The sequence below is a fragment of the Tenrec ecaudatus genome, chromosome 11 (assembly GCF_050624435.1).
Source record: "Tenrec ecaudatus isolate mTenEca1 chromosome 11, mTenEca1.hap1, whole genome shotgun sequence".
NCBI classification, from domain to species: Eukaryota; Metazoa; Chordata; class Mammalia; order Afrosoricida; family Tenrecidae; genus Tenrec; species Tenrec ecaudatus.
In genome coordinates this window covers 11,709,331-11,726,227 of record NC_134540.1, presented here as the reverse complement: position 1 = coordinate 11,726,227, position 16,897 = coordinate 11,709,331, and the positions used below count along the sequence as shown (strand labels likewise).

The 16,897-nt window shown below is 46.5% G+C and overlaps 1 pseudogene; it reads left to right on the top strand.

Annotated features, from left to right (window-relative positions):
* The first annotated feature begins 5,694 nt into the window (after window positions 1-5,694).
* Window positions 5,695-6,341, top strand: LOC142461646 (UPF0711 protein C18orf21 homolog pseudogene; annotated as a pseudogene).
* The last annotated feature ends 10,556 nt before the right edge of the window (window positions 6,342-16,897 follow it).

The following is a 16,897-nucleotide window of genomic DNA, read 5'->3' as shown; positions in this document are numbered from 1 at the left end:
ATGGGAACGGCTTGTGCTCCTGACAGTGATTCCAGACCCTGGTGTTTCTGGGAAGGGAGAGAGGCCAGCCACCTTTACATGCAGTAATCAATGCAAATGGAAAAATAGTGAATTAATGCAAATGGAAAAATAGTGAACCACCTGAGGCATCTCTGGAGAAAGGCTGTTTGAACCAACCATTGAAAACAGCCCAGTTCTTGTCTGACAGACATGGGTTACTATGAGTTGGAATCAACTTGAAAATGTGGGTATGTGTGTGTGTGTCTTGTCTTGGTGGGGCAGTGGTTAGGCATTCAGCTAATACCCAGAAGATGAGCCCACTCAGAGGCCTAAGATATAAAAGACTTGGCAATCACTTGCTGTTAATATTTACAGTGCAGGAGACGAGCGTTGTACTCTGTCCAGATCAACAACAGCATGATGTTGGGATGTGCTCTGATAGATGAAGCTCAAAAAAGTTGGTGAGGAAATTCCATTTTTGGAAATCTTTATATACACCAGATTGAAGACTTTTTTGTTGTTGAGATTATTGGTGTTTTTCCATTCACTTTCTAATCAGTCACCTTACTCCAAGACAATCAGACCTTATTTTATTTGAATGTTAACTAACAGAGGTAGAAAAATTATTTTATTTTCTGTTGTATACCAGGCACCTAGTAACGCACTTGGCCCAGGTGTTAGGTTGACTGAATTACTATTATAAAATTTTTAATTAGAGGACTTTGAGAATAAAATACTAGAAATAAGACCAAAAATATGTGAAGAAATACCGTTTTGTTGAAATGTGTTTGTGAGACGGTGTCTCTTGTGTTTGTGTCTGTGTGAGGCTGCCCATCTGCCTGGATTTCCCAGCTTACTCTTATTTATTGAGTTCCTCTCCTGTTTGCAAGGGCCTGTCGATCTGGGATCTTAGGCTTGATGTGGAGTGGTGCTCAGAACAAACTCTTCAGCTTTGCTTGTGTGTTTTATTTAAAAAGTAGGTCTACTTGCTGGAGATAGATTAGTAGACCTGGGTGGGTCCTAGGGAGCTGCATGTTAACACAGGTTAAAAACCTAAACACTCACGTCCATAAATGGGATCACCAGCATTTTACAGAAATAAGGTGGAGTGGACTAGAAACGACGGGTTAGTTTTATGGTGAAACTTGTTCTCTACACAACAAGTGGCAATGTAAAATACAGTCCCCAACTATGACGGGGGTCCCATTCCAACAACTCGATGACAGGTTCCGTCCTTTTTAGTTTTCATGAATATCTTTATAAGTCCGATCTTTGTCTTTGGGGTTTGAAGATAAACAGAGATGATGCCATCAGCAAATTATGTACTGCAACATTCTATGTAGCACATATCATGAATGAGATGCTGTGCCAAAAAAAGACAGTCCAAAGTGCAGTTCAGCTTAAATAGGTCCTTAGTCAGCAACTAGCTGTGTATTTCTTAGCATTTTCAGTTGAAGTTTAAATGTCCTGCCGTAGAAGATACTCTATAATCAAATCATATGCAGGCAAAAGGTGCACAGTGAATATGGATGACCAAAAAATAATTGATATCTTTGGATTATTATAATGGCAAAGTATCAAATATACCACAGGCATCCATGATTAAATATAACATGGAATACTGAATATACCATGGACATCAAGAACATCATTCCTAAAGAAAGCAAAAGGTTGATACATAGGGGCAAAATATTATCAAAGTGGATGTCAGAAGAGACTCTGAAACTTGCTTTTAATCATAGAATAGCTAATGTCAAGGGAAGAAATGATGAAGTCTAATTGCTAAATAGAAGACTCCAAAGAACAACTTGAGAAGACAACGTCAAATATAATGAAATGTGAACAGCCCTAGAGTTAGAAACCAAGACAGAAGAAGATACCAGACTGAGAGAACTCAAGAAAAAATTCAAGCCTCAAGTTGCAACCTTGAAAGATTCCACTGACAAAATATTGGTGTGGGTTTTTGTTTTTTAAAGATTATTTTATTGGGGACTCTTACAGCTCATATAACAATCCATACATTATTTGTACATACATTTCTAAACATTTACTTTCTGTTGAACCCTTGGTATCAGCTCCTCTTTTCACCCTCTCTCACCCCTTCCCACTGACAAAATATTGAGTGATGCAGGAAGCATCAAAAGAAGATGGACAGACACACAGTCACGGCACCACCGAGAACTAGTCTAGAAGATGGACGGACACACAGTCACGGCACCACCGAGAACTAGTCTAGAAGATGGACAGACACACAGTCACTGCACCACCGAGAACTAGTCTAGAAGATGGACGGACACACAGTCACGGCACCACCGAGAACTAGTCTAGAAGATGGACGGACACACAGTCACGGCACCACCGAGAACTAGTCTAGAAGATGGACAGACACACAGTCACTGCACCACCGAGAACTAGTCTAGAAGATGGACGGACACACAGTCACGGCACCACCGAGAACTAGTCTAGAAGATGGACAGACACACAGTCACTGCACCACCGAGAACTAGTCTAGAAGATGGACGGACACACAGTCACTGCACCACCGAGAACTAGTCTAGAAGATGGACACACACAGTCACGGCACCACCGAGAACTAGTCTAGAAGATGGACGGACACACAGTCACGGCACCACCGAGAACTAGTCTAGAAGATGGACAGACACACAGTCACGGCACCACCGAGAACTAGTCTAGAAGATGGACAGACACACAGTCACGGCACCACCGAGAACTAGTCTAGAAGATGGACAGACACACAGTCACAGCACCGCCGAGAACTAGTCTAGAAGATGGACAGACACACAGTCACTGCACCACCGAGAACTAGTCTGCATTCCACCATTTCAGGAGATCCTGTATGAGCAAGAACCGAAGGAAGAAGTTGAGATTGCACAGAAAGCATTGGCCAAAAACAAGGTTCCAGGAATTGATGGAATACCCATAGCAATGTTTTCACAAGCTGATGAGGCACTGGTAGCATTCCTTCGTGTGTGCCAGGAAATTTGGAAGACAGCTACTTGGACAACTGACTGGAAAAGATACATATTTATACCCATTCCAGAGAAAGGTGACCCAAGAGAATTCTGAAATTATAAAACAATATCATTGATCCTTAAATGCAAGTAATTTTTGCTGAAGATCATTCAACAACAGTTGCAGCAATACATTGATAGGAAGCTGTCAGAGGTTGAGGATTCAGAAGAGGACAGGTAACAAGGGATATCATTGGTGATGTCAGATGGATCTTGGCTGGAAGCAGAGAATACCAGAAAGAAGTTTACTTGTGTTTTACTGTCTATGCAAAGGCATTCCACTGTGTGAATCATAACAAACTAGATAGCCTCAAGAGAAATGAGAATTCCAGAACACTTCATTGTCCTCAGGCCTAACCTGTTGTACAGGGATTGAGGTAGTTGTGCAAACAAGGGAGTACTTCAAGGTTTAAAATCAGGAAAGGTGTGAGTCAGGGTTGTACCTCTCACCATACTTATTCAATCTATGTGCTAAGCAAATAATTAGAGAAACTGGCTTCTATGAAGAAGAATCCAACATCAGGATTGGAGGGAGGTTTATTAACAAGCTTTGATATGCAGATGACAGAAACTTGCTTGCAGGAAAAATGAGGAGGACTTGAAGCATTTGCTGATGAAAATCAAGAATTACAACTCAATGTAGAAGACCGGGATCCTCACAACTGAACCAGTAGGTAACAGCATGATCAATGGAGAAAAAATGGAAGTTGTAAAGGATAGTATCTTGCTTGGATCCACAATCAATGCTCACGGAAGCAACAGTTGAGCTCAAATGACACATTACATTGCATAAATCTGTTGCATAAGACCTTTTTAAGGTGTTGGAAGCAAGGATGTTACTTTGAGGACTAATGTGCACCTAACCCGTCATGGTATTTTCAGTCCCTTATATGCATGTGAAAGTTGGGCATTGAATAGAGAAGACAGAAGAATAATGCATTTGAATTGTAGGACCGGCAAAGAATATTGAAGGCACCATGGGTTGCCAAAAGAATAAATCTATCTTGGGCAAAGTGGAGCCAGAATGCGCCTTAGAAGCAAGAATGGTGTGTCAGTTTGGGTAGTCTAGAGAAATCTAGCAACGTTCATATGTGTAAGAGAGAGCTTTATATCAAAGAGCTATTGTATACTGAGAAAACATCCCAGCCCGAGATCAAGTCCATACATCGGTATTAGCCCATTTATCCAATACTAGTCCATAAATTCCTCTTCAGACTCACGTAGCCACTCGCAATGATGCCAAATGCAGGAAGTTCACAGGCTGGTGGGTGAAAAGTCTGTGGATCCAATGGTGGTGGAAGCATTTTCAGGCTCTGGCTGCTATCAGGGTGGCTCCATGTGGCTTGTCAACAGAAATGTGAAAGAGGAATTTCCCAGAATCCTCATGAGAAGGCCACTCCCACAAGGAGACATCATCAGGCCGTGACCCCATTGAAAGGGTAGACTCCGCCCTATTCACTTTTAAGATCCTGAAGTTGACACCAGATTATGTAACTACTACAGATGGGGAGACTTCATCTCTCTCACTTTGGACATGTCGGGAGAGACTATACCCTGGAGAAGAACTACCTGCTTGGTCAAGTAGCCAGGCAGCGAAAGGTAGGGAAGCCCTGGACAAGAGGGATAGACACAGTGGCTACAACAATGGGCTCACACCGAAGGACAATTGTGAGGATGGCGCAGGACCAGGCAGTGTTTCCTTCTGTTGTGCAGAGGGTCTCCATGAGTCAGAACCAATTCAATGGCACCCAATAGCAACAAAACGATACCTAGCAAATGAGCAGATCTATCTTGGAAGAACTACAGCCAGGATGTTCCTTAGAAGGTCAGATGCTGAGACTTTGTCTCACCTACTTGAGGCTTGTTAACATGAGGGACCAGTCCCTGCAGAGGGACATCATGCCTGGTCAGGTAGAGAGTCAGAGAAAAGGCGGAAGACGCTTGCAGGGGCAGTGGATTAATTTAATGTGGCTCTTCTAGCCAGTCTCTAGCTCGCACCAATGACCTTCCCTGCATGAGTCTGGTAAGAAGGTATGGAAGACACTGATAGGAGTCACAGGTGAGTAATTGCAAACAGGACTCCCTGCAGTGGCATCTTGCTGGGTATAAAATGAGCCTCCGAGACACAGGAGGAGGGATCTCAGTACCAGCAAGAGCCAGGAAAGGAACCTGTCCTCTGGACTCAAGATCCCTGCACAGTGAACTGCCTGGGTCCGGATGACAGCTGTGACATCAGAGGGGCAGCAGCAGAACCAGAAGCCAGAGCATGGACTTCCCAAGTAATGGGCTTCCCAAGTTAAGCTGAGTGGATTTTGCAGGAGGCAGGTTTGTGGAGTGGAGTGCCTCTGTGCACTTAATTGAGAAAGTTGGACTTGCTGACCCACGGAAGTAGCGCGGGGTGCCTTCAGGCTGAGGCTGACCGGAGCAGGGTGCCACTGGGCACTTAATTTAGGAAGCTGGGCTTGCTGGCCCATGGAAAAGGTGTTGAATGCATTTGGGTTGAGGCTTATGCAGTGGTATGCCCCTTTGGGCATTTGTTAGCAGGTCTGAAAGTGTGTAACATGTCTTGGTAAACAACTACCCTGAGCATCTTTCACTGGCATAACAACTTGTGAACTTCCTTAATAAACCTTTTAATCACTTTTTTCCCTCACCGACCAGGATGAGAAAGAAGTACTACCCTGAGGCCGCGGCGCGGAAACCACAAGCTGGCTGCCCGGCCAACCCCGCCATCTCCTCGGGTCCCACAGCTCATCACATGATGCTAAGAACACTTTTGAAGAAACCTGTCCATTCTGTTTCCAGTTGCTGATGCTGGATGACTCCCGAGTGTGCCTCAAGCCAAAGCCCAGACTGATACCCCAAATACAGAAACTTCTGAATCAAGAAGCAAAGTGTTATACAATCAGTTTGAAAGAAGCAAAAACTGTGAAAAAGTATAAAGATGCCAAAAGAGGTTACTTGTAAGACATGCAACAGAACAGTTAAACATCAAGGTAAAAGTAGAAGCTTTCTCTCCTCCCAGAAGAGCAGTCTTGGCACTCCTGCGGCTAACAACACTCTGAGCACACCGGAGAGGAAGGGTCAGAGTTCTTTGAGCTGCAGTCATGAAATACCAAGCTCCAAGGGCAAAAGCCCCGCCTTGATCTTCAGAACACCTCCACGTGATGGTCAACGCCCAATTTCTCTTCCTCTAAGGGTATGGGCCAGACCAGATCACACTTTTCTCAACTCAAGATGTTGCTCAGTCAGCAAGAGTCCCCAAAGATCCCAGAGAGGGATGTCAGGCATTTCTTGTCTTCTCTGTAAAGGATGGATTTGAACATAAATGTCTAATGTAATTTCTCAAATTAAAACGAATCAGAAAAACAAGGATTTTTGTTTAAAAAAATGAATACGAGGTCCAAGAGCATTCTCTTCCTTGGCATCTTTCAGGGATTATGGGTAAATGCCTTACTGATGAGTACCCGAATGCTGCCTGCTTCTGAAGGCGGTTGCCAGTATCACAAGTCACAGGAAGGAGTCGAGACAAGTGGACTTTAAAACATTGTCATGAAACAGGGCGTTTTCTTTGTAAGGAAACTGAGACCTATTTCTCCTGGTATCAGAAAGAGGACCAAGCATCTCTGTCTTTGTGTCTCCACAGTCACCTGAGTAGCTGAATCTGTAAAATCTCCGTGTTGTTGCTATTTTGAGAACAAAATAATTTGCTCTGGTAAAGACCTCTTTCCAGGTCTGAAAATTACAGATGCACCTTTAAAAAAGTGATAAGTTAGGGATGTAGTCAATGTACCTTTTTAAAAGCTCTTCAAAGAAATGATTTAGATACTTTGGACTATTAAGACAAAAACCTTTAATCATGAGTTTTGTATGTGCGTTCTGTGTAGCCATTGCAATGGCTGTTAGAACCTGGGGATAAATTCTAGAGCCCTAAGACAATGTATCTTTCAAGGAGGTGGATTGGCACACTGATTCTAAGAATGGACTCCGGCAGCACACACGTGAGGGTGGCAGGAGCTGACAGTGTGTCATTCTGTCGGACGCAGAATCCCTATGAATGGAAACCCGCTTGACGGCCCTTCACAGCAGGAAGCTTTTTGGCAAGTGCTTTGTGATCAGACATGAAGAAAAACGCAGAGGATTTCGGGTTTGTATGTACCCCCGTTTTGTTTTCAAGTGCCACTTTCTGAATTTTATGCGCATGGCTATCTGGAGAAATGGAAACTACTGGGACCCATGCTTTTACTTCTGCCATAATGAGTCGAGGTAGCTAATCAACACAGATTTGGTGGAGTATCTGAAAGAGTCCTATTTCTTTCTTTTTTATTAATCATTTTATTAGGGGCTCATAAAACTATCACAATCCATACATACATCAATTGTGTAAAGCACATTTGTACATTCGTTGCCCTCATCATTCCCAAAACATTTTCTCTCCACCCATGGCCCTGGCATCAGCTCCTCATTTTTTCTCCTCCCTCCCCACTCCCCACTCCCCACTCCCTCATTAACCCTTGATAATTTAGAAATTATTATTTTGTCATATGTTGTCCTGTCTGACGTCTCCCTTCACCCACTTTTCTGTTGTATGTCCCTAAGGGAGGAGGTTACATGTAGATCCTTGAAATTGGTTCCCCCTTTCCAACCCACTCTCCCTCCACCCCCCCAGTATCACCACTCACCCCACTGGTCCTGAGGGGATCATCCGCCCTGGCTTCCCGTTCCCATCTGTACCAGTGTACATCTCTGGTCTAGTCAGACTTGCAAGGTAGGATTTGGATCATGACAGTGGGGGGAGAAGTGGGGAGGAAGCATTTACAAACTAGAGGAAAGATGTATTTTTCATCGTTGCTCCATTGCACCCAGGCGGTCTCGTCTCCTCTCCAAGACCCTTCTGTAAGGGGATGTCCAGTGGCCTACAAATGGGCTTTGGGTTTCCACTCCGCACTCCCCTGCTCATTTCACTATGGTAAGATATTTTGTTCTGATGATGCCTAATACCTGATTCCTTGACACCTTGTGATTGCACAGGCTGGTGTGCTTCCTCCATGTGGGCTTTGTTGCTTCTGAGCTAGTGGGCCACTTTATTACCTTCAAGCCTTTCAGACCCCAGACACTATATCTTTTGATAGCCGGGCACCATCAGCTTTCTTTGCCACATTTGCTTATGCACCTATTTGTCTTCAACTCCTAAATGCTATCATCCAAAGAGAGGTCTTTACAACAGAAAGCCCAGGTATGTTCGCTGACCCTTGCACTGTGAAAGATACGAAATGGGCAACCCGCCCAATCTACACCAGTCATCTTTGGGTTGATTTTCATTGACATAGCAACCATTTAATGTTTACTACATGTGCCAGACTGAATGAGGTCCTGTTGTTAGGTCCATTGAGTGGGTCTAGACTCCCAACGACCCTACGTACAAAAGAGGGAAATACTGCCCAGTCCTGCAACCGTCTCCTATTGTTATGTTTGAGCCCATTGTTGTAGTCACCATGGCAATCCATCTTGTCCAGGGCCTTCCTGGTTTGTTTGTTTTTTTTTTTGTTGCTGTCCCTCTACTTTACCAAGCATGATGTCCTTCTCCAGGGCCTGGTCTTTCCTGATAACATGTCCAAAGTATATACCTAGGTCCTAGGTATATGTTAATGACCAGAAGATCTAAAAGAAGTTTACTGAGTGGTAGAGAAAGACACATTACATTTGTAATTTATAAATGTATATTCTTGAAAGAACTAATACAGGGTCCTTATTGTATAACGAAATGCTGATTGGGATATGGGAGCTGAAAAGTTCCTATTAGGAAGTTAAAGCCAATTTAAAGCTGAGAACTGGCCAAGAGTATTCTGGGCCTCCTGACACTCCTTCGAAGCTTTCAATGCTCCAGAAGGTTTCATGTGGTCAAGGTTGTGAAAAAAAAAACAAACAAACCTGTCTTAAAAAAAAGATCTGTCTTTGGGAGAAAAGCTTGATGCCAGGTGTGGAGGAAAGGCCCAGGGACCATGTGGCTCGGAGACAGACGGAGGACTGGAGAAAGACTTGGCTGCTGACTGAGGAGACCAATGACTGTATCCTCACTGTTTTCTGACCCTGCCTTGTGCTAACCTATTAGCTTCCGCATCAAATCCTCTCAATCATGCTATCTGTGAATCGTGTGTGGCCATTGCATAGCACCCAGCACAGAAGGAGCTGGTGGCAGCACAGGGTAGAGGAGGAAGAGGAGGATGGAGGGGAAGGTGAGCTGGATGCCTGTCTCAGGATAACAGGGAGATCAGACCACGTCAGACATGTCCTCCAGGCCGTTCACCACCATGCTTACCCGTGTTCTATTGCTGATGACAAAGCATCCCAGTAGATGGATCGTAGAAAATTATGGACAACGCTGAGAAGAAGGAGCAGTCCAGAACACGTCATTGTGCTCATGTGGAACCTGAACACAGACCAGGAGGCAGTTTTCGGACAGAACGAGGAATGACTGCGTGGTATAGAATCAGGAAAATTGTGCATCCGAGTTCTATCCTTTCATATACCTATTGGGTCTGGATGCTGAGCAACTAATCTGAGAAGCTGGACTCAATGAACAGGGATTCCTCAGGAGGATTGGAGGAAGGCTTATGAAACAACTTTCAACATGCAGGGGACATAGCCTTGCTTGCTGCAAGTGAAGAGGACTTGAGGCGCTTACACATGAAGATCAAAGACTACAGCCAGCCTGTCGTGTGGATAACAGCTCAACATAAAGAAAACCCAAGTTTTCACAAAAGGCCAACAGACACATCCCAATAAACGGAGAAAGGGTCACACTCGTCAAGGATTCCATTTCACCCAGGTTCACAATCAACACTCGTGGAAGCAGCAGGTAAGATATCAGATGACACGTGATCTTGGGCAAATCTGCGCAAGACCTCCTGAGCGTGCTAACGATCAAAGATGTCACCTTGGGCACCCAGTGCACCAGACGCAAGCCAAGGTAATTCCAGTAGCTTCCTATGCACGTGAAAGCTGAAATGACGAATAAGGAAGATCAAAGACGACGGGATGCCTTTGACTCCAGTGTGTGTTGGAGACTATTGACTATACGGTGGACTGCCAGAAGCAATAACAAGTCTGAGTGGAAAAAGTCCTGCCAGAATGCTTCTTAGAAAGGACGGCACGACTTTATTTCACGTCCCTTGGACATGGTATCAGGAGGGGCCAGACCATTTCTGGGAAAAGGACACCAGGCTTGGTAAAGCAGAGGGTCGCTGAGAAAGAGGAAGGCCTCCCGGGAGATGGAGTGGCGCTGTGGCTGCACCCCAGGCTCCCGCACAGCCATGACTGTGCGGGTGGTGCAGGACCGGGCAGGGTGTCATTCTCCCATACGTAAGGTCGCTCCGAGGTAGAACAGACTCATCACGAAGCAGGCAGTTTGAACTTGATGGCACCTACTGACACCACCACCGAACTAGCTTCCCATCTGTGAGGAAGACCTCGGTTCACTGCCAGTGTTCCACCGAGGTCATCGCCACTCCTCTGTGAGGGTGTGTGGGTTGCTTGGGTTTCTATCGAGCTTCCAGATGAAGGTGGACAAGGATGGACGACAAGGAGCCCTGGTGGGGACGTGGGTGGCGAGTCGGGTTGCCACCTACAAGGTTAGCAGTTCAAATCCACCAGTCACTCTGGGTAAAAGATGAGGTTTTGTGTTTCTATGAAGGTTTAGAGCCTCAGAAATCCCCCCACGGGGGGCGGGGACAGTTCCACCCTGTCCTTTAGGGCCACGATGAGTCAGAATCGACTCGATGGTAGGGAGTTTTGAGGAAGGAAGTTCTGCTGAGACACTTCTGAAATCAACCAACAGAAAAGGTCCAGTCTGCAACCAGGCGTGGAGAGGGTGCAGGCCCCGGCAGCACTTGGCAGAGTTGTAGGAAGGGTCACTCCGGACTCGACCGTCTGGCAGCTCACCGCATCACCTACCTGGCTAGCTTCACCGCGCCCATGGGAACCTTTTCCATTTCAGGCCGGAGAGTTTCCAAAGCCCAAGGATGTATTTTAAAAGCACAAGACAACATTTTGAAAGTCAGAGGTTTCCATCCAGTGGCTTTGGCCGGGTTCCAGAGATTTCTATTCACACCGCAGTCAGGCTGGTCCGGGCATGGGTTAGAGGGGAGCAGTCCTCAGACCTGACTTTTGTTCTGTTGGCGCCCCGGGGCTCTGTGTGGGCACAATGAAAGTGCAGGCGTCAGCAGGAGCCACCGAGACAACTGTGACCACGAGATTATGGACTGTGATTAGAGGCTCTGCCACGGATGAATTCTCTTTCCCCCACGTGATCTGAAGCAAGGTCATCATGTATGATAAAACGCACTGCCCAGCTCTGGGCAGCACAGCGCAGACTAGATGACAAATGCGTTTTCGAATGTGTTCGCGCAAGTCCACGAAGCTGGGGTCTTTTCCACAAGCAGAGACGCAGAGCTTCAAAAGAAGCGCCAAGGTTTTCAGTTTCAGGAGCGACGTTGCCGTGGACCGAGGACTGTATCCATAACGTTTTCTGATCCTGACTTGTGGTAACCTGTTCACTTCTCTAATCATTCTCTTGAAATCACAAGTCTTGTCTGTGAGTCCCACGGGGCCCTTGCCGAGCATTATCAAACCAACAGAAAAACCGAGTCGTGGGAGGGACAGATGGTGTCACAATCGGGCAAATGAGGGAGAGAGCGTAGAGGCCTGTCTGCCTGGGGCTGTGAGGCTCCTTTCCCTTCTCCCTTGTGAAGCCAGAGGAGGCCAGATCTGCTCTCCGTGCTATTCATTCAAGGCCTAGCCAAGCACTGGCCTGGGCCCACGCTCCAGACCCGGCAATCATCGCGATGCCCATTGCTCTCATCCCCGACAGCCCCACTTTGAGAGACCTCACCCCTAACTTCCAAATATTGTAAGCCCCATTCGTGGTCTGAAACCCATAAACATCTGTGTTATTATTTTGACTTAGACGTTGTGGTTTCATTTCGACAGATCTTGAAGTTCCTGATTTGAATATTTCTTTACACTCTTAATAAGTCTCTATATTTTACCACATTCAATTCTCTTGCTACAATACTAATTTATAAACTTGAACACGTTCAAAAGGTTTGTTTTTTTTTGCTCCAACACTAATTTATGAATGGAGCTTTATGATAGCATGTATAAATACAGTCTATAGGATTGGGTATGATCTGTGGATTCATCACGCATCCTGTGAGGGTCTGGAACACACCCTCGGTGCAGAAGGGAGGACTGCTATACATTTCGATAGCCTAGATATATAGGTATACAGAGAGATAGAATATAGCTAGCTAGCTAGCTATGCAGATATACATGCATATCTCATTAGAAAGATGAGTCTGTTTGCTCCCATAAAGAGAGGCAGGCTTGCACATACACATCTATAGGCATAGATGTGGTTGTTGTGAGTCAGAATTGACTCCATGCAGCACTTTGGGGGGGTTGGAAGATACAAATCTAGAATTCTAGATAGAGAAGGGGGGGACCTAGAAGAAACAGAGCGTAGGTTTCCTAAACAAAGCAAGGGTAGGTAGGATATTGCAGGACTGGAAGTTCTTAAAAATACACAGGCAGTGAGCGGGGCGGGGCGGGGGCGGGGCTGAGAGGAGGCGGTCCTTTGGAGGCACAAGCAGTGGTCGCTCCTTCCTTCCTCCTTTCTTCCTTCCTCCTACCTCCTTCCTTCATTCCTTCCTCCTTCCTCCCTCCCTTCCTTCCTTCCTTCCTTCCTCCTTCTTCTTCTTCCTTCCTTCCTTCATTCCTACCTCCTTCCTCCTACCTCCTTCCTTCCTCCCTTCCTTCCTCCCTTCCTTCCTTCCTTCCTTCCTTCCTTCCTTCCTTCCTCCCTCCCTTCCTTCCTTCCTTCCTTCCTCCTTCTTCTTCTTCCTTCCTTCCTTCATTCCTACCTCCTTCCTCCTACCTCCTTCCTCCCTCCCTTCCTTCCTCCCTCCCTTCCTTCCTTCCTTCCTTCCTTCCTTCCTTCCTTCCTTCCTTCCTTCCTTCCTTCCTTCCTTCCTTCCTTCCCTCCTTCCTCCCTGCCAGCGTCTTTGGGCTTCAGAGCAGACACAGTGCGCTGGCCCCTCTGCAGCGTAACTGTTTGTCTAAAGAGGCAGCAGGGCTACGAGACACAATCCAGCTGGCGCTCCAGGTCTGGCTCCCCGTCTCACCAGGGAGCCAGGTAGGAAAACTTGCATTACAGGCTGACAAGGAAAAATCCAAACTTTGGGATATAAAAACGTGGTCCACAGTGCAGAGTGCAGGGGGTAGGGACAGGGGGCGGGAGTCCATGCAGGTTTTCCATCCTTCGAGGCAGCTTCTGAGCCGGGCTGCAGAGGAACCTTCCAGAGCCCAGAACAGGCAGGGTAAACCCTCTAGCTGAGTCCTAGTGTGGAACATTGGTGTAGAATCCAAAAGACCAGAGAGAAAAACCTCAGACAGAGGGTGGATTTGGTATAGAAGCCCTATGACTTTTGTTTTCTCCCTAAGTAAATATTTTTATTGAAGTATTTTGTAGAAAATTGACAATATTTCTTTTTCAAAGGAAAAGAATGTACAGTATCCTTGATTTTCCCTTTGTTTTGATGTGAGCTCCAATGAGATCTTTGGGTTGAAGTTAAGTTTCAAAAAGGAAAATAGGTTTTTGGAAATTAGGCAAATAATCTAAACTCATTCTCGAACGAGCAGAAAATATGGACACCTAGTAGGAAGACCTTTCCAAGTTAGAGAGCCCCAAAGGGGTTCTGAGTGACAGGAACCAGACAGAGAACCAATACCTTTGGTTCAAAGAATCAGAAAACCAGGTGAAAGTTACCCCTCACTGCACATGTCCCTTAGAATTCCAGGAGGGAAAGGAGAGGCTTTTTGCTAATTTTCAGATGCATCTGAACCAAGCTATAGTATCTTCAGTCCCTTCATATGCACGTGAACGTTGGGCATGGACTCAGGAAGACTGGAGGCGAATCACTGCCTTTGAGCTGTGGTGCTGGGGAAGGACAGTGAAAGCACACGGCCTGCCGAAGGACAAACAGACCTGTTTGGAAAGGACGGCCAGAGTGCGCCTCAGAGGCAAGGATGACGAGACTTCGTCTCACGTCCTTCGGACATGTTGTCAGGAGGGGCCAGCCTCTGGAGATAGCCATCCTGCTTGGCAAAAGCAAACGCCGATTTGGCAATTCCACATTTACTGACCACCTGCTCTTTGCCAGACACATGCAGGTCTGTAATTTATCCTTCAGTGATATGATAAGGCAGACTCTTCCGGTCTTTGCCTTCTATACGAAGGAGAAACCCAAACCCCGATCCACATCACGTCAAGACAGAGAGTCATCTTTTCTCCAAGGAGCTTCTCTGAGAGAAGTCGGGCTGGGAGTTTGACCTGCTGACTTTGCAGGTAGCAGTCCAAGACCTGGCAGCACGAGCAGGGCTGAGAGTGTTCTCAATGAGATTCTTGTTTCATTGATGACATGGTCCCTGTTATAGATGCCAAAGGCAATGACTGAAAGCAGACAATTCTACGCTTCTCTCTTCAGTAAGAAATGATCATCAGCGGCTGAGCATGTGGTCCGCATGAACACAGACTTCAGAATGCTTTATGTTGACTTAAAAATGAAGAGACAACACAGGAATGAAAAACTTGTAATCCTCCTGACTTCTTATTTCCTTTATACAGCGGTTCTCAAGCTGTGGGTCGCGACTCCTTTGGGGGTCGAACAACCCTTTCACAGGGGTCACCCGATTCATCATAGTAGCAAAATGACAGTGATGAAATCATGAAAATAATTTTATGGTTGGGGGGATCCCCACCACGTGAGGAACTGTTTTAAAGGGTCGCGGCCTTAGGAAGGTTGAGCACCACTGCGCTAGAGAGCCTGCAAGTCCCAGGCAATTCAAGAGCGAGGCTGATGGATTCAAAGAGTAACGCTGGAAGAAGGGAAGAGGCACGTAGAAAACCTGCTGTGAGCACTGTTACGGGAAGAATTGCGACAGGCCAGCTCAGAGGGAGACTTGGAGGAGACAGCATTTGCACTGCCTCCAAGTACCTGCCCCTGGGATGTGCTGACTCTTCGGGACGGCCTGGCCGACGCCCCGTGACCAGCTAGTGAGTTAGTGCTCTTACCTGGATGTGATGGGCTGAGGAGGACACACCGTCGTGCCTAGTAAGTGTGGCAAAGAGTCACATGATCAGTGACCTCAAAAGGAAGTAGTCGAGGCATGTGGGCACCGTCCCCTGTGCTGTCCCAGGGCTTTGCGGGCACATGGGCCTTTGTGCCCGGGGGCAGGCTGTTCACTCACAGCTCGGCGGCTGTTCTTGGGCTGAGCCACCTAGGAAGGGGCACCTAGTGAGCCTGCGCGACCTGCCACCATGGTAGAGATGCAATGTCTGGGTTACCCTGCCTCTGAGCCCCTGCGGATGGGCTCAGGAACAGGTTCCTCCCCGCCCCCACAATCCTCCAACGATGCTGTGCCCGCTCACGTCTCCGAACCACTCACTCCGAAGCGCTCAGCGCTCAGACCATCTCTAGAGCCACTGCTCATGGTCACCCCACCCAACTCTGCTCCCCACCCAGTGCCTCTCACACCGCCACTCTGGAATCTTGGATGTGGGGGTCCTCCCTGGGATTCTCTGGGATTTCCCGAAGGGCCCACCAGAGTAGGGCGCTCCATGGCTGGACTGAGTTTATATGATACTACAACTGGTAGGTGATGAGATTTTTGCATCTGTCACTGAGGAGGCCTGTTGACTCTCCCTGCCTTGTTTTTCCTCGTTCCCCCCAACACTGCCTGTGGGAATTTGGCCAGCCTGTGGCTGTTTCCTTGTGGGCACTGATGCATCTGCTCATGTGCATCCCATGGGCAGAGCATTTTCAAGCATACATCTCAGCTGGATTTCCATTTTTCAGGTGAGGCAACACAAGTCAGGAAAGAATGGACCAGAATTACACTGGTGCAGACCCTGGGGCTGAATCGCCCACTGTGCAGGAGGGCTGTGGTTTATGAGGTATTTAAATAAAATAGGTTAGTTTATTATTATTTTTTTGGTTAGTTTATTTTTAACAGTCTCTCGGACATACCATTCTCCCATCATGCATTTTTCTTTTTTAAAAAATCATTTTATTGGGGTTCATACAACTCTTATCATAATCCATACATACATCAGTTGTGTAAAGCACACTTATTCATTCGTTGACCTCATCATTCTCAAAACTTGCTTTTTGCTTGGGTTCCTGGAATCAGCTCCTCACTTTCCTTTTTCTCCTCCACCCATCATACATTTCTATAGTTCAATCACACTCAGAAGGGTGTGCAGCTGTCACCACAATCAATTCTAGGACATGTCTTCGTCCTTGTCTTGAATCTATTGACCCAGGTGTTGTCCCTATAGGTTGACCTCATTTGGGTTTCATATGCAGAAAAGCCAACAAGATCAAGCCAGAATACAAATACATGGCTCAGTAACAATGACACAATGAAACACAGAAAACCCTCCATTGACAGTAAAGTAGGAAATACTACAAACTTGAGCTATCATACATTGAGTCAAGAGGGAGATCAATGACAAGGTATCGCATTTTGACTTCACTACAGGGGCAGCAATCCACCCTGCCATGTACGCTGGTAACAAGGCTGCTCCCATCCCTGTCCGTCGTCAGGGGGGATTCACTAGAGGCTGGATCTGCATGGGAGATGCTGCAAATGGGTTTTGGGCTTTTATTCTCATCCACTTGCTGCTATGGAGTCGGTTCTGACTCAGACCTCCTGTGGGTTTCTAAGACTGTAACTGTTTATGGACGTAGAAAGCCCACCCCTTCTCCCGAGGAACTGCTGGTGGTTTTGAACTGCTGACCATGCAA